The sequence below is a fragment of the Acomys russatus genome, chromosome 25 (assembly GCF_903995435.1).
Source record: "Acomys russatus chromosome 25, mAcoRus1.1, whole genome shotgun sequence".
In the NCBI taxonomy this organism is placed as follows: Eukaryota; Metazoa; Chordata; class Mammalia; order Rodentia; family Muridae; genus Acomys; species Acomys russatus.
In genome coordinates, this window is record NC_067161.1 from 37,988,584 (window position 1) to 38,009,667 (window position 21,084).

A 21,084-nucleotide genomic window follows, 5' to 3' on the forward strand; every position below is an offset into this window, starting at 1 on the left:
CCTCCTTCTCTCCCTCCTCCCCTTTCTCCTCTCCCAGCCCTATGATAATATCACATTTCTCAGTCTAGCCTTGAATCTCTATATACCCAAGAATGACCTCAAATAATTCTTGATCTTCCTGCCTCTCCCTCCACACCCTATTTATAGGGTACTAGGGATTGAAGTTGGTTCTTTATGCATTCTAGGCAGGTACTCTACATTACTCTTGTCCCAAGAGTGTGCTTTTAAACTTCTGGCTTGTTTCTCTGGGGAGAAGTGTAGACACTTACCCAAATAAATCAGAACTCTTCTTTCTCTATATTGGAATTTCTGTTAAAATACTAATACTAAAAATAAAGGCTATAACCAGGTAATCCTCCAATGGGAAAGTCTAGGTTATAGTTATATTACCTTCCTCCCATTGTTCTACACTAATTACTCCATGCTGAGCTGTCATGAGTCCTTCTGTATGCTTAGGACTATACTGTGTTAAGGTCTAACTTATGCTGTTCCTTTGACTTTCACAACAAGCCCGTGAGATTTACATTTTGGGTATTGCAGCTGCAATTACACCACAAATGCTTTAGAGAGATTGCTAGCAGTTATCCAGGCTGTCTGATACACAATAGGTCCTCAGTGAAATAATGTGTGTATGGTCGGTTGGATGGATGGATGGATGGATGGATGGATGGATGGATGGATGGATGGATTAGATGAGATGAATGAACAGATGAATGGATGATGGATGGATGGATGGATGGATGGATGGGTGGATGGACAAATGGATAGGTAGATAGGTGAATGGATGAATGGACTGGTGGATGGACTCATGGATGGATAGATGGATGGATGGATGGACAGAAGGATGGATGGATGAATGGACGGACAGACAGATGGGTGGATGAACTGACCCAAGGAATCTGAGTGGATTGGTTATTTCCATTAATATAACTGTAACTTCCTCAGAGGGCCTGAAGTACAGACAGTAGGCATGTTCTGCAGTTTCTTATCTCTGGACTTCCATGGATTCTGTCAAATGCTATGGACACAGTACCTCTGTGATGAAATTCTGTGACCCAGGATAGCTAATGTATTTGGCTGGTAAGATGGTCCAATAGGTTAAGGTACTTGCTGACAACCTGAGTTGGACCCCCAGAATTCTGCATTCTGGGAAGAAAAAACTGGCTCCTGCAAGTTGTCTTTCTAGCCTTCACATGCGTTACATAGCACAAATTCCATAAAACAACGCCCTCACCTGCAAACACTTGCTTGTATGAGAGACTGTCTTACAGAGCGTAGTGACACAAGCCTGTCATCCCAATGTTCTAGAGGCTGAGAGAACAATCTTGAGCTCAAAGCCAGCCTTCATTTCAGAGAGACTCTGTATCCAACAAAGCAGTCTGGGTGGAATAGTGTAGATGGAAGGCAGGGTCTTTGCCACTTTCCATCCCAATGCCTGAGGCTGGGCTGCCAGTATGTGGGCTGTGAGGAGGCAAAGAAGAACCAAGTAAGGGACCAGAAAGCAAATAGCAGAGTCTCCAGGCTCAAAACCCACACCCAGAGGCCTTACTGGTTCAGTGTGTGTTGTTTTCCCATCTCCATGGCAGGCTGGCCAGCCACTGTGGGCTCAACAGTGAACCTGAGGGTCAAGGAATCTGACTTCATGTCCTTGGTTCTGAAGCTGAGGAAGGGAGGATGGATGGTTAAGAAAAGGTACTGATTGTCAGATAAGGGGTCTCAGGAGGAAGAAATGCTATAAGATGTTGACATGGGGGGCAGTTGTTTAAACAGCTGTTCCAGGAGGCCCCTGTCCCAGTGGTGCTGTTAAAAGCCAGGCTTCAAAGTAGAGAAGGCAAAAGGTCTATAATACTAGTTGGAGAATTAACTCATCTAAGGAGATGGATTTTCAAGTGGTTTGAGGAGTGAAAGGGAAGACAAAAGAAATGGAGTGCTTTAAGCAGATGGGAGAGCAAAAGCACATTAGACTGAGAACACAGAGATGGTACCAAGCTGTGGAACAAAGCCTGGATTTCTCCTTGAGTAGATAGAGGATGCCTCTATGGTGTTCTAAATCCAACAGTGTGTAATTTCATCTCTGTTGACTTGTTTTTGTTTTATTTTGTTGGCAATTCTTTGTTTGCTTGTTTGTTTATTTATTTTTAGAAACAGAGTGTCCTATGGCCCAAGCTGGCCTCAGATTCACTAAGTATCTGAAGATGACATTGAACTTCTAATCCCCCTGCCTCTACCTCTGGAGGTCTGGGATTGCAGGTGTGTGTGTCACCATGCCTTTTCTGTGTGGTATTAGGGATTGAAGCCAAAGCCTTGTGCATGTGAGAAAGGCAGTCTACCAGCTGAGCCCCAGCCCCAGCCTCATCAGTGTCTGTTTTAAGGATCTAAATGTGGGGTCTGGAGAGATGACTCATGGGTTAAAAGCACTAGCTGCTCTTCCAGAGGACCCGGGTTCAATTCCCAGCACCCACAAGGCAACTCACAACTGTCTGTAACTCTAATTGCAGGGGGGGGGGGTACAACACCCTCACAGAGACATATATGCAGTTAAAACACCAATGTATACAAAATAAAAATAAATACTGATAAATATTTTTTAAAAACAAGAATCTAAATGTGGCCCTGTCACTCTCCTTTGTGCCTCTTTTTCTTTACTTACAAATGGGATAAATGTACTGATTTTTTTTTTCTTCTTTAAAGATGTTATGAGAATTTCAAATTAAGTCCATCACAGTATGTGGTACCATGCAATACTTGGCAAATATTGGAGTGCCTGAATTGTCCCCTAACAGTATCAACCTCTTTGCAAACCATAGTGTGCTGTGCATATATAAGAGAGCCATTATCAGTGGCTCTCTTTCCCACAGTGCCCCGCTCCCCTCACAGGAGATTCCATGGAAATACTCTGAAGACCCTACACCAACAAAAGACACTTTACACTCTGATTTTTTAGTGGAGTCTGGTCTTGCTTCCTCTTCAGTAGCAGATTGATCTGTGGTGCTGATGCAGAGAGCATCAGCGGACTCAATGGGCTAGTGAACCCTAGGAAATTAATACGTATCTTCTGTACTCGTGACCTTATACCAGATAGAGCTACCTGAACAAGGTCAAGCCAGCCAAAATTGCAGAATGGATGAGGGAGATTATGTCCTGGCCCCACCCCTTACTGAGGAGCTGCTGCAGATAGGACACTCACTTTTCCTTAAGGTGTGTCCACTAGTAGGTTTCTCTTACTCTACTGGATGGCCCAGAACCATGAAGCACTAATTGGATTTAGTGAGTTATCAGAAGAAAGGAGGAAAAAGAGGAGGAGGAGGAGGAGGAGACATGAAGTTATGAAGTGAAGAAGGGAAGGTATTTTTGATACAGGGAAATTGAAAAAGGAAACGGGGAGTTTATATGACCATATCTTACTGTTTGAAATTGTTGAAGAATAAGAAAGAAATGAAAATGTCTGGGGAGAACATGATACAAAGCCAAGGCAGAGTCTTCACCTAGAGCAAGGGGCTTCTTCTTGTTGAGTAGGAGGAAACCCGTGCTCATTAGTCACAGGTCGCCCATCACCTGCGAAGGAGCTGTGAACAGTACCGACAATGATGACAATATGAATAGCACAAGATTAGCAGTGTGTGTGTGTGTGTATACATATATATATATATATATATATATATATATATATATATATATATATATATATATATCTGTGTATAAATAGCCCATTGCTACTTTCCCCTCCTATTGTTTTCATTTGTCCCACACTCTTGCACAGAGGTAGTGTGGGAGTGTTCCAACTGCTTATATGCTTGTGACTTTGCCTCAAAGTCACATCATCAGCGCTGATAGAGGAAAAAGTGGACCGTAAAACTCCGACATCCTGTGCCAGCACTAAGTCACAATTCCTGAGCTCTCATATAGAAGGTAGAGAACAAGATAAAAGTCTCAAATCCCAGATTAAACAAGCAGTAACGAGAGCATTTGGAGGGGTAAGAAACATTTGCCCTACCAAGCCTATCCCTCGTCCCTCATTTTGTACCTCAGTTCTCAAAGAAACTGAGCACTCAGTTAGGAGGCACTGGGTCAAGACAGCTGGCGTGAGACCTGCTATGAGCCTGATGTGATGGCTCAATTTGGTTGTCAACCAGAGAACCCCAGGAAAAAAGGGATCTCAAATGAAAAGCTGATTCCATTAGATTGGCATGTAGCATGTATTTGGGAGGTTTTCTTGATTAATAATTGATGTAGAAGAGCCTAGACCACTGTGGGCAATACCATGCCTAGGCAGGTGAGCCTGAGTTGTTTAAGAAAGGTAGCTAAATGTGAGCTAGGGAGTCAGCCAGTAATCAGTGTTCCTCTAGTATCCGCTTTAGTTATTGCCTCCAGGTTCTGGCCCTGACTTCCTTCAGTGATTAACTGGTACATGGAAATGTAAAATGAAACAAACTTTTTCCTCTCCAGGTTTCTTTAGGTTGTAGTGTTTATCACAACAACCCTAACCTAACCAAGACCTCTACTATCATCACTGTCATCACCACAACTATCACTATTATTACCAACATCATAACTATCACCATCCTATCATCATCACCATCATCATCATCATCATCATCATCATCATTATCATCACCCTCAAGATGAGCACATCATCATCATTATGGTCATTACCATCATCGTCACCACCATTTTCATCATTGTTCTTATCATCGCATCAGAAGTAGCAGTTTCATACTAGGTTTTATTTACCAAACATAGCAACCAAAGAAAGTAGAAACTATTCACTTTAAATTGTTATAGATCCTCGAGAGCCACAGAGAATTCTAGAACTGCTGTGCGCTCACACAGCCATTCCTCAAGCCCTGGTGTTCTTGTCCACAGAACTTTTCTTCAAGCTTCTAGTCCCTTTGACTTCCTCTGTTATTGGATGGCTCTCTACATTATTTTGTTCAATTGGGCCTAAAAAGTGATGGGACTGAAAGGTAACCAACTTCATTGGCGTGAGCGTAAATACTGGGCCGCGAGAACAATGCCAAATGTGAGCCTTGTGACCTTGGCCAAGCGTCTGGCCTGGCGCCAAGCTTCTCTGTTGGCTAACCAGTTTAAAACACTCATCTGACCCATCTTGCATGGTGGACATGACGTTCCAGCAGGGTAATGGAGGGGAAGACACTGTGATTTGTAATATTCTACTCCAATTGTGATGCTCTCTTCATTAATATTATACTCCATTGCCAGATTCAGGGGCTGTGCAGCTGCAGAGAAGCTAGCTCAGCCTGTGACATCCCATTCAAAGCTGAGATTGGGGGGTTCAGAGATAGGAGAAGGGAAGGAATAAGAGCCGCCCTCTGCTGGTCATGTTCTTGTTTCCATCTGTACTCAGATAGGCATCCTGGCACCTTGGTGGCACTGCTCTCTGGGAGGCTGTCCCTTTGATGCTGTCCTTGTCAATGTCTGAACTGAACGGCAGCTGAGATGGGGTATAGCTTCGGAAAGACATCTGATGATGGACTTGTCCAAGGACACATCTAGCAACAACTTTTCAGAAGCAACTGATGGTTTGCACATTTCACAAGCCTGGGTAGCAGTTTTGGTTCAAGCCTGTCACCTGGAGGGCCTATTATTTGCCATTCCTACCCTATGTGTGTGAGACACAGAATGCCACAGTGATATAGTGTTGTTTAGTTCCACTGGATGGACAGCTCAGAAGCCACCTGCTGCTCAGTGAATACTCAGTGGGTGGACTGATGAGCCCCTTCCTTCACAGATGTAAATAGCAAGCCAAGAAAAAAATAGTTCCACTCTATTCATGGGTTGTCCTTGAAAGCTTTATGTTATCTCCCCCAGGGATTCCTGTTTCAGTGGTCATGGATCCCTGCAGACTTGGCAGATGTGGGGATCAGGGTGTCTGGAGGCCCATGGAGGTGTGGCATCACCCCAAATATCTCATCTATTCTGTGATAGCTCCTACCAGCATGTCCTTTTCACTAGTTCAAATCTGGGGATGGGGATGAGTCCTAGAGAGAAGATGTACCATTCATTTCTCCATGCTCTAAAGACTCTTTCCTCTTTCTGCCCTTAGCTTGCTAGAATACAGGCATGGGTGACCTCTCATCAGCACAGGATCTCTTAGCCCTCGGCTTGCTGTTTCCATGACAAATCCAGGACCTCAAGCTGGTGTTGGCTTTGTGTTCAAACCAAAGAATTGCAGAGTTAGGAGGGCACCTGATCTGGCTCTTATAGGCTAAGGTGCATGCCAGAATGTTTAGGGGCCATTTTTATATTTGTGCGTTTCCAGACTCTTGTCTTGATGTGTTTATGCAGTAGGCTTAGAGGGAGAATGTGCCAGACTCCTAGCACATCCTGACAGGACCACAAACAAGGTCACCTAACATTGGGAGCATATGGCCTCATAGCTCTGGAGGTCTCAATCAAGGAGCCATTAGCTGAGGGGGCTTCCCTGCCATTCTCAGCTTCTGAGAGTCAGTCTTGAGCAGCACTGGGCCTAGACTTGCTGAGACTAAGGACATCAGCCCCTGCCTCTGTATTATGCCATACTTCCTCCAAGTGCTTGTGCAGCTTCTCTAATCATAAGGATGCTGGCCATATTCACTAAGGGTCTGCCCTTCTCCAGTGTGGCCTCATCCTGATTAGTTGCATTGTCAGTGACTCTATAGCCACAAAACATCACAATGTGAGGTTGACACACCAAGCCAAAGTGTGTCAGACCGTAAGGCCAAGAATCATGTCTCCCCCTTCCCTCCTCTTGGAACCCAGAGTTGTGACACAGCCCCTGCTCTCCCAATGCAAGCATGGAATCTGGCATCTCTGCCTGTCCATGTCTGTTCTCTCACTCCTTTCAAGAGGATCTTTTATTCTCATTACCTGCCTCCATCCCAACACATATGGCCTTGACACAAGTTGCACTATCCTGGGTGTGCATCCCAGTTTTCTCCCATCTATACTTGCTCTGTTCCAATTCCCATGGTCATTAACTTGTATTGGGTAAAGGCTTTCCATCACACATTTGGGGTTACTGCTTTCCTCATCTATCACTTACCCAGAACATGAATACACTGAGGCTGGAGAGATGGTTCATCAGGTAGGAGCACTGGCTGCCCTTCCAGGGGACTTGGGTTTAATTCTCACATCCACTGTGCTCACAACCACTTCTAACTCCAGTCCTAGGGAATCCCATACCCTCTTCTGTCCTCTCTGGGCCCCAGAAACATAGAAGGGTAATATATGAGGAGAGCATTTGAACACAGTCCTCTCTCCTGGTTGACGTCATGGGTGGGTTTTTAGGAAGAAATCAAACACCTGAAAAGATAATCAAGACCTTGCACATAATACCTGAGATAGGATGAGGTAGAAATAGCAATTACTTGGCTTACTTTTTGTTCCCTCCAACTATGTTTTTATGCTAGAAGTCTATGTGATGTTCTGGCTCCCATCTCAGCCAGTTCCCTCACAGCAGATACATTTAAAGTCACATAATCCAGAGTAAGCAAATCTAAAGTGCTTAATCTATTATTAATCAGCCAGTTGCCAAAATGATAGAGCTCCAGGGGGGCCCAAGGAGGATATCAATATTTATGGCCTCGTTAGCTAATGCCCTTTCCCCCTACCTCTTTCTCTCCTCCCCCACTTCTCCTCCTTCAATACGAGAAGAGAGAGAGATGACACCTGTTATGTTGTATGTCATTGTACAAGGTGGGAATGTCGTGTTTTGCAATGCTATGACTCCAAAGTGGTATTGCATCTTCGTTTGTGAAGACTGGGTCTTAGGCTCTGGGACTGTATGTCAGACTGGGTTGAGCAAAAGCAGCTCACCAGCAGCAAGAGAGTCCTAGGAACAGAAGGAACCAGGGTGAATACTTTCAAAAAATAATTCTATTTTCTGAATGAGGCAACTTGGAGATGGAGAGGGGCTCCTTCATTAGGTGTTGTCTGTGAGTTTGACAGTGTGATCTGCCAAGGGAACTGTGGTTGGTATCACTAGGAATAGCCATCCTCTACTGACCATCACATCCTAGGCGTTTGCACATGCTCAGTACATCTACTCATCTCTAACTGCATCATCTTCCCCACCTTTGGCATGGCATGGTGCCTTACAAGCATGACCTTGCTCTACCCTTGCCTCATCCCATCCCCTAGGCTCCAGCATCAATGGCTGTCACTGCCCTTGTTGCCAGCTGGGTACGAGGCTGATATCCTTGTGAACCTTGAGTCATCTGTCCACTCTCACCAGATGAATCACCCTTCATCCCACCTGCCCTCTGACATCTCTACTTTCAGTTCAAACCTCACTTGTTTGGAGATTCCTCAGCAATGAACCCCTGCACCTACCTCCTTAATCACCATCTTTTCATCAGCTTGCATTATTATCTTTCTCGTGCAGTGACCTGATGTCTGTGTGCCCATGTCTGATGAGGCCCTGTGAGGATATACTGGTTTGTGACATTTGCCTCTTCCTCTGGTATAAATCCTTCCAGGAAGTCCAATGCAGTCTCTTCCTCTGGTGTAAACTCCAATCCAGCAGCTCAAGCTACCAGAGTGAGGCTGCTGAGTGAGAAGTTGGGAGGGCATTACACAATTCACTCCTGGGAGCCAGAACAAGCCCACTGTGGTGCAGCCTCTCGGCCTCTGTAATGTACCTGCTCTTTCATCTACTTGTACTAGTCTCCCCACTGTGGACTATAAGCTCCAATAGAAAGAGGATCACTTACCACCTCTGTGTTGTTTATGCTTGTGTTTTGAGCTCCTAGACCAGAGCCAGGAACAGGATGGCCACTCAGCAAATCGTCACTGAGGGCGCTGTGAATGGAAGAATGGAAAACACCGCTGTAACTGTGGTACACAGTGCCCAGACAGTCCTCCCTTGACAAATAAGAAAACTAAGATGCAGAGAAAGCAAACGGTCTCCATGCTGACCAGTCAGTATGGCCATCATCAATCTGCTGCTCAATTCTGGGCAGACTTTATACCCATTTCTGCTTCTGTTTCTTTGCCCCTCGCACCCCCAATTCCCAAAATGGCTTTCCACCTGGAGTGGTAGTAATTGGGATGTGTGCTTTCTCAGGCCCTTGAGTTTTGTAGGAGCTGGGCTTGAGAAAGCAGAGTCATCAAGGATAGCCATCTAATCCTTGGCTCTTTGGGCGTCTGCTTCTCCTCCTCCGACCTGTCCCTGGATCCCTGGAGACAGCTCTCTCACTGTCCTGAGCTTTTCACTTCCACAGCCATTCCTTGCTTTTGTACATCCACTACCCCACTCTCACATTCAATGACTAATGTACTGAGCAGCATCACAGGCTCTAAGAACAAGGCAAGCAAAGTAGACGTGGCTCTCGCTCTCAAGGATCAGAGTCCCACAGGGTGGGAAGTGGACATATTCTAGTAGAGGCCAACAGCTGCTACTCAAATAACTACAACAATGTGTTGACAACTCCTACACTGACAGAAGTTGCAAAGGAGAGCGCACAGTGGGAGGAGGCTGCAGCGGGGGGGCAGGTGTTGCTGAGTCTCTTGCAAGTGCCTGACCAGAGTGGGAATGTCTGGAAGACCTCGCCCAGGAAGTTCCATATCAACCAAAATCTGACGAGAGAGTACAAGCTAAGACATCAAAGGAAGACAGATCATTCTTGCCAGTTGGGGCAATATGCATAAATATTCTTGGATGGAAGCCAGGGGTGTTGGGAACAGCACATAAGCAGAAGTGTTGTGAGATGAAGCTGAAGGAATATGGAAAGCTGTGCTTAAACTGTGTTAGGGTCACTTGTCATTCAGATTATAATACCTGACAGGAAGAAACCTGCGGAAGGGAGGGTCTGTTTAGCTTGTAGTTGAAGGAGATAAAGTCTCTGACTTAGCAGAAGGTATGCTGGCAGGAGCCGGAGGTGGCTGGTCACGTTGGATCTACATTCCAGAAGCAAGGAGAAAGGGATGCTGGGCCTTAGATCATTTGAACCCCAGCCAGTGAGATGGTTTCACCCACATTCGGGAGAGCCTTCATTCTCCAGTTCAGCATTTCTGGGATTGCTTACTGACAGAGCCCCCACCTTGGTGCATGAGTGTGGGGACATACAATGATTACCTGGTGGTTTGATCCCCCTTTGTGGGGTTGGTTCTACCAAACCAGAAAAGGAAATTTAATGAGGAAAGAAACTTAGAGCTAAAAAGAACTGGAAACCTCTCTCTCCTCTTTCCCTTCCCTGGGTCCAGGGCCTCAAAAAGAGGATTGAAGGGAGACATGAGGCTTCTGTAGCTATTAAACACCTGGAGGACACAGGGCCTATATTCTCTCCCTGGAACAGCCTTTTCACACTGCCAAATTCCTCTTTCTAGAATGTTTTCTGTGTGTCTATATACACACCTGTGCCCACATACACACCTGTGCCCACATACACACCTGTGCCTATATACACCTGTGATTAGACGCATGTACTTTTTTTTTTAACTCCACTTGTTCCCTATACTAAAAATTGTCACTTTTCCACCGTGAGATAGACTTCTGGAAATCATTTTGGTGGCTAGACTTCCAGCTGCCTCTTCTCATAGTTGAGAGAGCACAGCACATGTCAGAACACAGAGGGCAGGGCCTTGGGGGCCCAAAGGCTGACATAAATCTTGGATCTTCTACTCTCTTCCTTAGCGGCCCAGAACATATATCGCCACCTTATTGATCCTTTGTTTTCATACCTTTAGAGTTAGGTTAAACTAGATAGTTTAGGTTAAATTAGATAATTATGTAAAGCCTTCAACATGATCCGTGACCCTTAGAGCAAGGGGGATACTGGTGAAACAACAACATTAGAGCAGGAAGTCTTCCCTCCCTTTCCCATCCTCACCCAGTGTGTCCCCGACAGGTTGAGCATGGCTTCTCTGGCTTGAAACAGCCCCTTTCATATGGATCCTGAAGATATGGTTTTTTTTTTTTTAGCTGACAGGTGTTGCCTGTCTCCCAAATTTCCTGCACTTATCTCCCACCCCTCCCTACTCATCCTGCACTGTTCGTTTCTCTAAACACCTAGAATAGGTTTTAAAATATTTGGTCTGTATTATTTATTTTTTGAGATAGGGTCTCATGTATCTCAGGATGGCCTTAAAGGGTATGCATGTGTGCATGTATGTGCACGTGCATGTGTGTGCCTGCCTGCATGTGTGTGTGTGTGTGTGTGTGTGTGTGAGTGAGTGAGTGTGTGTGTGTGTGTGTGTGTGTGTGTGTGTGTGTGTATACACATGGAAGCTTGTATTTTCCTTTTCACCCCATCTGAGCTTCTTTACATTAGGTACGTGTTGTTCTGGCTTGATCGCCCCCCTCACACCTAGCACTATTTTTCGTATGCAGTCCTCCAATGAATGAGCAGATAGACAAACACAGAAGAGAAAGAAAAGGAAGTCATTTTTACAGTTTTCTAAATGGAGGGCCTGGGGGAGCTAATCCAAATACCTTAGAGACAAGACTGCTTGTCTTTCTCTGAGCTTGCTGGTTTCTTGGAAGCCAGGGGCATGATTCCTGTCTGTCTAGTCTCGGGAGTGTATTGACATCATTAATATGAAGTTTATGAGGTGCTTTGTACGGCTGGTGGAGGTAGCACAGATGTTTTCAAGTTCTAAGTAGGTTCCCCTCAGGAGGGCAGGAGGCAGCCTCTATTCTGGGAGTGTGTCCCTTTCAGAGCACTCCTTTGCAAGTGCCCAAAGCAGCTTTCCTGCCTCCCTAAATGTGAATTAATGCATACTTCCCCAAACCCCTGACAGATACCTTTCATTTTAATTAAGTCTATTCTGCAGAATTTTAACTTAAAAGTACAGGCAAAACACTTCCTGCATTGGTTTTAGTGGAATCTGCAGCATCCGTTATAAATTTATGAGAATAAGTTAGAGCATCATATAGCAGCTGCTTCCCAGAGTGAAGCCATCATTCTGAACAGAGAGAGAGAGAGAGAGAGAGAGAGAGAGAGAGAGAGAGAGAGAGACAGAGAGAGAGACAGAGACAGAGACAGAGACAGAGACAGAGACAGAGACGCAGACGCAGAGACACAGAGACAGAGACAGAGACAGAGACAGAGAGACAGAGGCAGAGGCAGAGACAGAGACAGAGACAGAGACAGAGACACAGAGACACAGAGACAGAGACAGAGGCAGAGGCAGAGACAGAGAGACAGAGACAGAGACAGAGACAGAGACAGAGACAGAGACAGAGACAGAGACAGAGAGACAGAGACAGAGACAGAGACAGAGACAGAGAGGCAGAGACAGAGGCAGAGACAGAGGCAGAGGCAGAGGCAGAGACAGAGAGACAGAGACAGAGACAGAGACAGAGACACAGAGACAGAGACAGAGACAGAGGCAGAGGCAGAGGCAGAGACAGAGACAGAGACAGAGACAGAGAGACAGAGACAGAGACAGAGACAGAGACAGAGGCAGAGGCAGAGGCAGAGGCAGAGACAGAGACAGAGACAGAGACAGAGACAGAGGCAGAGACAGAGAGACAGAGACAGAGACAGAGACAGAGACAGAGACAGAGACAGAGGCAGAGGCAGAGGCAGAGGCAGAGGCAGAGGCAGAGGCAGAGAGACAGAGAGACAGAGAGACAGAGAGACAGAGAGACAGAGAGACAGAGAGACAGAGAGACAGAGAGACAGAGAGACAGAGAGACAGAGAGACAGAGAGACAGAGAGACAGAGAGACAGAGACAGAGACAGAGACAGAGGCAGAGGCAGAGGCAGAGGCAGAGGCAGAGGCAGAGGCAGAGGCAGAGACAGAGACAGAGACAGAGACAGAGGCAGAGACAGAGACAGAGAGACAGAGGCAGAGGCAGAGGCAGAGGCAGAGGCAGAGGCAGAGGCAGAGGCAGAGGCAGAGGCAGAGGCAGAGGCAGAGGCAGAGGCAGAGGCAGAGACAGAGGCAGAGGCAGAGGCAGAGGCAGAGGCAGAGGCAGAGGCAGAGGCAGAGGCAGAGACAGAATGCGCGATACATGTGTGGTACTCTCATGTGCGTCTGTGTGTGACTTGATACATATATCTGTTGTCGCTATTTTAATTTTAGTTTAGGTTTTAACTATGTGTATGAGCGTGTCTTCTGTGGCTATTAGTGCAGCACCTGTGGAGTCAGAAGAGGGCCTTGGAGCCTCTGGATCTAGAGCCACAAGTGGCCATGAGACACCCAGGGTGGCTGCTGGAACCCAAACTCAGGTCCATTACAAGAGCAGCAAGTGCCCATAAGCACTGAGCCAATCTCCCTAGCCCTTATAATTGTCGCTGCTGTTATTATTATGGTGCTGAATATCAAAGAGCTTTGTGCATGCTAAGCAAGCAAGCAAGCACTCAACCGCTTAGCTCCATCGCCAGCTTTGCTTATTATAACAGTAGCAGAAACATCTGGAAATGACCCACCATTTCATAACCGAGCTCCACAGAAATGCAAGCCCTAGCTTGCACCTGCACTGGTGATCATGTTTGGTGGTAGAAACCCCTGGTGCAGTTGTTACATACCGGTGCGACCTGGGGAAAAGGTAAGACTGGTACATACTTGATTCCGCAGTTAAAGATGTTGGTTGACAAGCCTGAGGACCTGAGTTCGATCCCAGGGCTCACATGGTGGAAAGAGAGAGCTGACACATGCAAGTTGTCCTGTGACTTCAGATGTGGTGTATGTACCCATGCATGTGTGCGTGCACATGCACACACGCACACATACACACAATAATAGGAAGAAGGAAGGGAGGGAGGGAGGGAGGGAAGGAAGGAAGGAAGGAAGGAAGGAAGGAAGGAAGGAAGGAAGTGAAGATGGCTCAGAAGGTAGAAGAGTGTGCCATGCAAGCATGAGGGTAGGAGTTTGAGTCCCCGTGGGAAACCTAGCAGTTACTGAAGCATCTGTAACCCCAGTGCTTCTATCTAGAGCTGGGAGTGGTAGGCAGAACCCTCAGAAGCTAATGGCCCCGATGACTTCGTGTTGGCAGCAGGAAAGCTGCAAAAGACCTTGTCTCCAACAAAGTGTTGTGTGTGCAGGTGTACACATGCCAGTGTTCATGTGAAGATCAGAGACCAGCTCTCAGGGCTTTGTTCTCTTGTGCCTCCTCCTGGGGCCCCGGGTCAAACTCAAGTCACCGGGCCTATATGCAAACTCCTTTACCCCCTGGGCCAGCCCACCAGCCCCATGCGTGTACATTTTCAAAGTCCTGTTATAATAAAAAGAATTTTCAAAATTCTGGGTTTCAAAAAACAGGTTCCTTTCAAGGGGGTGATAATAACAGGAGGTTTGCCAAAATGTTATTGTTAGGCGACAGTGATGGCCTTTAGGAAAGGGCTACACCTTAGCTACACTGTATCACACCGAATTCACAAACCATAAAAGAAGAAAACGCAACTGTGGTAAACAGGGAGAACAGAGGTCACAGCTTCGCAGGTGAGAGTGAAAGAGTTTTAAAGAGGGTTCTTAGCTCACATTACACCAAAAATTCAGTATTGAAAAAGACCTACACGGTCCTGAAAGGGCAGCTGGAGAGATAGCTCAGTGATTAAGAATGCCCCTCTTGCAGAAGACCTGAGTTCAGTTCCCAGCATCTACACTGGATGACTCACAATCACCTGTCACTACAGTTCCCAGAGATCCATCGCCCTCTTCTGGTCTCTGTGGGCCTTGCATGTATCTTCAAAGTGTCTCTGGCCAACTCTGTAACTGCACAGATGTGTGTACTTCTCCCTGGCTGTGGAGATCTCAGAACCCTTTTGGACTGGTCTTCTAATTTTCCAGTTATAGTCTCAGGGGCAGCAAATTTTCCGAGGCATTAGCCTGGCACTCCCATTTTCTAGAAAACAGGCCTTATGTAAAATAAAGATGTCCTCATTTCACCTCCTGAGAGCCGTCATGATACCAAGTTATTGTGCTTGCTAGATCCTAAACTTGATACTCAGCTTCCTGTTACTATAAATGTTTGCTCACATCTAGGGTGTATACAGTACTTGCTAGAAGGACACCCTTTTGTATGTGTGGAGGAGGGCTGCCCTTCAAAGGTGAGAAGACTCTCTGGAAGAGTGTGAAAAGGTCTAAGCAAGGCTCCTTTGAACATGGTGTTGTGTTAACTCCAAGTGTGAGCTGTGGCCTTATAGCTGTTGTATTCAGTGTCAGAAGGTTTTGTTCCATCTTGACCCAGTCCTAGTTATTCAGAGAGCTGCTGAACAGAAGGGCACAATTCTAAACTGCTCTTGAGAATGATTTGAAGGCCAAGAGTGAACAGGGAAGTAAGCCATATTGCCCCCCAAAAGTTTCCACAAACCTGATACAAGCTAATTCCATATAGTGAACTCTTTCTCAACTTTTAAAAATCACCTTCTTGCGGGCATGATAATGAGAAGGTTGATTTGTTGGCTGCTTCAAATTTTTTCAGAGTGATTCCATAGATGGTCTTATGATTAACTGTCCATTTGCCACGGCCTAGAATTATCTGAGAGGGAATACCAACTGGGAAATTATCCTGTGGGCATGTCTGTGGATGATCATCTTAATTGGCAATTGATATAGGAGGGTACCGCCCACTGTAGGTGGTACCATTCCCTAGGCAGCTGGTCCTTGGGTAAGAAAGCTAAGTGAATATTAGCCTGCCTGCCAGCCAGCAGGCAGCATTCTCCGTGGCTCCTGCTGTGCTCACCTCTTTGACTATAAAGTGGATTTCTTGGTTCCAGGTAATGTAATGTTCTGTGGGAATCCAGAAGGCCTGCCTACAGCATCCTGCCTTGACTTCCCTTAATCTTGGACTGTAACCTAGAATAGTAAAGCCAAATAACCCCTTTCTCCCCTAAAGCTGGTTTTGGCCAGGGTGTGTTTGTGAGAGTGCCACCAATGAAACTAGAGCAGTATTTCTCAAAGAAGTGGGCCCTGTTTGTTGAGTACCACTCTCTCCCTCAACATTGCAGCAGGCTGTGACAATATCCCATGGATGTCATGTACCAGCCTGACTGCAGTGTTGGGGGAGGGAGGGAGGGAGGGAGGAAGGGAAGGGAGGGAAGGAGGGAAGGAAGGAAGGAGGGAGGGAAGGGAGAGAGGAAGGGAGGGAAGGAGGGAGGGAAGGAGGGAGGGAAGGAAGGAAGTGAGGAAAACAGGGAGGGAGGGAAGAGGGGAAGGAAGGAAGGAAGGAAGTCCTATCAGGACACATAGGAGGTGGCCATGGTCAAAGGTCAGACTCCAGTAGCAATGGGCTCTAAATCCCACTGACTCCAAGTGCAGGCTTGAGTGCACAGATCAATCCCACCACTACCCCTCTTCTCCATCTAAAGTGAGCAGATGCCAGAGCTGGGAGACAGCCAACCCAAGCTCTAGCCCTCCTGGTCCTAGCTCGCTGTCTTACACCCCTAGTTGGCTCTTCTGCCTGCTGGAGAAGGGAATCTTGTGTTTCAGTCACTCCTTGTGAGCATGAAGACTGTAACTGTTCTTAGTCTCCGCAGAAGAGGGTGTGGTCTGAAGGAGGATCCGGGAGTTCAAAACCTGAGAGAGCTGGATCCAGAACTCAGAGGCCCCTACTCCAGACCCAGCACTCTGGTCATTAACCTGAAAGTCTGGCTTTAGGCAACGGGAATAGGAGTGCTGGGTGGAGACTGACTATGGGGAAGCACATGCCTGTATTCCCAGCACTTGGAAGGTAGACTCAGGAAAGTCATGAGTTCTGGGCCAGCCTGAACTACATGGTGAGTTCCATGCTAGCCAGGGCTTTGGGACGCGGCCCTCTCTCAGATGAAAGCCTGTGGTGCAACAGGAGCACAAGGGGTGTCCTCCCTTCCCACCTGAAATTTAAGGCCCATGCTCAGAGATGGGGTGGGCAGCACTTTATCCTCTGTCCCTTCCAGAACAGGGCTTTGGACGCTGCTGCTAACTCGTCATCAGTTTATCAAGGTAGTACATGAAAAGTCACCCAAGGTCCCCAAATCTGGTCCTATTTTTAGAACTCTTCAGCCATCATTCCAGCCAGGGGACAGGCTATAGGTGAGAGGAAGGTTCTCCACACCTGACACGGAACACTCTAGCTGTCTCAGCAGCCATGAATGAGGCACACTTGGCTACCTGCACCTCATCTTCCAAGACAGAGGAGTTCATAAGCAAAAAATTAATATGACCATCTCTTTTAAATGCTTTGAAGAGTTTTCTCTGCAGTGCGTGTTGATTGGAAAGGTTCTGCTCAGCATCATGCTATTCCAAAGGGAACATTCCTCAGAACTGCTCACTTCCCCATGACTAGTGCCTGTGTGGAGTCCTGGATGCAGATACACTGTTGAGACTTTTGGGGTCTGTCCCCCTTGAGTCCTGGACCCATTTTCAGTTGTGCAAATATATTCTCTTTAGATTTGTAGCCCATGGGGGGAGATCATTATATTTTATTTCAAGAACGTAGGCTGTGTGGTGAGGCTGCTCTCACATTGCTCCTCACATAGCCTCAGACAAGTTGCTGAGAGTCTATAAATGTATGGGGGTCATTTGATGTCCAGTGAGGTCATGTACAGTGCCTGGCACATGGACACAGCCTTCAGAAGCAGGACAAAAATCCACTGAGTCCTATACCCAAGGCGGTCCAAATCTAGAAGTAGGTACTAAGAATACATTTTAAATACTGATTGCTCTCTATATACATATGTGTCTTATATGTGATGCCATATATTGTGTCATGTATATGTAGGTGCTAGTATACATATGATTGTCTTATATGTATATATGCTATATTCTGTGTAGCTGTATTTGTCTCTTTTGTATCCCTGAGGTGACAGTATTTGACAGAAACAACTCAGGAGAGATCTAGGCTTGTTGTTCTTAGGGTTTCAGCCTGTCATGCTGTGGAAGGCATGATGTTGCTGCTCAGATCATGGCTGGGGGGCCAGGCCAGTGTGGCAGGTGCTGTCACATCACAGTGGACTAGAGAGCAGAGAAAACGACAGGAACCATGGGCCACATACAACCTTTACAGGCCCCTTGTACCAGCTAGGCTTTACCTATTGCGGTTCGGCCACAGCACCACTAACAGGGGATGAGCATATAGGATGCAATCTTGTGATGGGCAGTTCAGGTCCAAACCACAGGAATAGTCAGTGTGCATTGTTCAGGGGGTGAACAGTGAACCATGGGAGGGAGGGTCCCAGGGCAAGGTGCTCACATCCTGATAGACTGACACCTTTCATTTGAGTAGGTATCCAGAGAGAAGTGACATGGCCAGTTGGGTCAAATTATGAGTTAAGTTTACAATACATTAGAGAAAGGCGGGGAAATAGAAGTATAGAGAAAATCAGATAATTAAAATATTTTTTTCATTACACTAAGTTGTCCATTTGCTATTTACATGGGGTAAATAAAGGAAGCAGGGAGGATGATTAGCTGTGTAGAGACCGCAATCCTGAGCTTCAGAACCAAGGAGAAGCTCAAAGCTGTCTCCGTTCCTTAGGCAGTTAGCGTTCTTGACTTGTGTGGTCTGCTGAAAGCCTTCGAGGCTGCCTGTCAACCCCATGGTGCATTAACAGAACCCAACACAGGTCAGACATGCCGCCTTTATCCTGTCACTGGTATTACATAAGTTTTACAAAGGTTACTGCGATGGGGCTGCTGGTTTTATGTAAGGTTCCTCCTCTTTGGCTGACTTTAGGTCCAGTGCCAATTCTTGCTTCGCTCTTTTTATCACCTCAACTAGATCTTTTGCACAGAAGAAGTCTCTGAACATCTGTCAGGTTGGGCACTTTGGCAAGCCTGAAAGAACACTGAGTCCTAAGACTCATCCTAAAGGACATGACCTTGCAGGTGGAAAACACTCATGGTGTTATTAGACAACAGTGCGAGCCTCCAAATGAGGAGATATCAAACCAAATCTATAAGGGAGGAATCTGTGGAGGGTGGCCAGGAGAGATATTACATTGGATAAAAGACCACCAGGTCTGCTTGCAAGGAGAGCAGAGCCTAGAAGCAGGTATTGAGGATGCCATTTAAATAGTTGACTATATGTGTGTTACATATATATACGTATTTATTTACTGTATATATAATATACACTTTATGTTAAAAATATGTACTTATGACATGTTTACAGAATATGTTTACAATATATATTTACAATGAATATTTATAAATATATGTTTATAATGTTCACATTGTCTATTTTAAACATATAATTACAATATATATTTGCAATATGTTCTTACTATATATTTACATTATATAGAGTCACAATATATTACATATATACTTATATTTTTATATTACATGAATTTATAATGTATTTTACAATACATATATTTACTATATGTTTACATTGCATATATTTACAATACATATATTCCAATATATAGTTATAATGCATATATTTACAATTTTTCAATAAACATATTTACAGTACACATTTACTATAGGGCAAATTTTAAAAGTTGAATAAAGCAGAAAAGGCGGTTTTTACTTAAGATGTGGAGAGCCTGGAGCACTAAGCTGCAGAACTCAGGAAGTTCCCAAAGGCTGAAACAGGCACAGTGGTGACTGAACTGATGGGCTGCTGTGTTTACCAGCCTTCCTTAGCTGCCTTTGTGTCTGTATCATCTTAGGAACCCCACCTTTCCTCTCTTTGCTCAAACTTCACTGCACTGTGGACTTAGAAGTGTGGTTCACATGCATGTGTATGAGCACACACACACACACACACACACATACATACATATAGTTATAATGCATATATTTACAATGCAAGGGTACCGAGGAAAAGGAGGCAGACCACCAGCTTGGCTAGAATGGAGTGTGTGCAGGGAGATGAAGATGACTCGATAAGACTGGAAGAGAAACTGAGAGCCTTGAATGACAAACAGGGCTGGATACCCAGTCATCTAGCGTGTGACCCATCTTTCCTTTTTATAATCAAGTATGGACATCTGAGGACAGCTCTTCAATCAGAAGCAAACACATGATGCTCTCTGAACTAGAATTTCCCTGGGAAAGAAGTGACCACTTGTGTGGCCAGAATTTTGGCCACAGGAGGTCAAAGGAAGCATTTGGAATCTCAGCTCACTCTGCCCAGTGGGTCCTTGTGTATAAGTCTCCAGCTGAGCACAAGATGATCACTGGGAAGAAGAGAGGGGAGTGCCTGTCTGCGCCTTGCCAGAATGGGGGCTGAAGGCAAACCAGGAAGCTGAGACATGTCTGCCACCTTGGATCACTGCTGCTTAGAAGTGAGTTCCAGCATCCCCCCTCTGTCTGGCAGCCTGGGAGTTTGGATTCAGGTGAGCTTTGCACAGAGATCGCTAAGCCGACAGACTCCAAGGTGAAGCTTTCTGCTAATTCCACGTTGGAGGATTGTGAGCAGAGTGGCATCTCACCCTGGAATTCCACCTGGGATGTCCTTCTCTTGGCCTGAAGGGACTTCCCTGTCTCCTGAGACAGGTAAAAGTGGGAGCTGATAGGCTGTTTCTGACTGAAGCTAATTCCTTGCTAGGTACCAAGTTAGCCATCACTCGGAGTTTGGGAATGGAAGACCATTCTGCAGGGATGTTGGCAAGAGAGTTCACTCATTAGCCAGGTGGTCAAAATGAATATAGAATCCTAATACTGTCTGAAGATTCTCTGGGTATCAGCTCTGCCTTTAACACATATTTATCCTGCTGTGTCCTCATGAGATGAAGGATGCTTTTAGTCCCACCCAATAAACAGAAAGAGCTTGCTGTCTTCCAAAGATCTCATAGATAGCAGAATAGCCCTAAGATTTCATCAACACCATCTGATCCTACAGTCTGTGCTCTTAGTTCACTTGCAGGAAAGTCCACTTTCCAATGACAGTGCACCACACGTGACTTTTCATACCCACAGCCCGCCTCCTTTATAATCCCACTGTGCAAGACGAAAGCCTCTGTGGTTTCATCTGACCTTTTGCTGGAGCATGAAAGGGTTGAGATGAAGTCTCCTTTGTTCTTGGGTGTGTGTGAGTGTCCTGTCATCAGGGTCTGTGTCTGAGGCAAAGATGAAAAACAAAGCATCACATGTTAAAGAGTGAAGAAAGGAGCGGAGAATTCCTCTGCGTACAAAATCAGAATGCCAACGGGAAGCTGAAAAGCCCATCATAGACCCGCACAAAGGCCATGGTGATGGAGAGCAAAA

At 45.9% G+C, this 21,084-nt stretch overlaps 1 protein-coding gene across 3 annotated transcripts in view; it reads left to right on the forward strand.

Moving 5' to 3' along the window:
* The window catches only part of Gria1 (glutamate ionotropic receptor AMPA type subunit 1), a 308,069-nt gene that overhangs the window by 96,510 nt on the left and 190,475 nt on the right, over positions 1-21,084 (forward strand). The window lies entirely within an intron of this gene.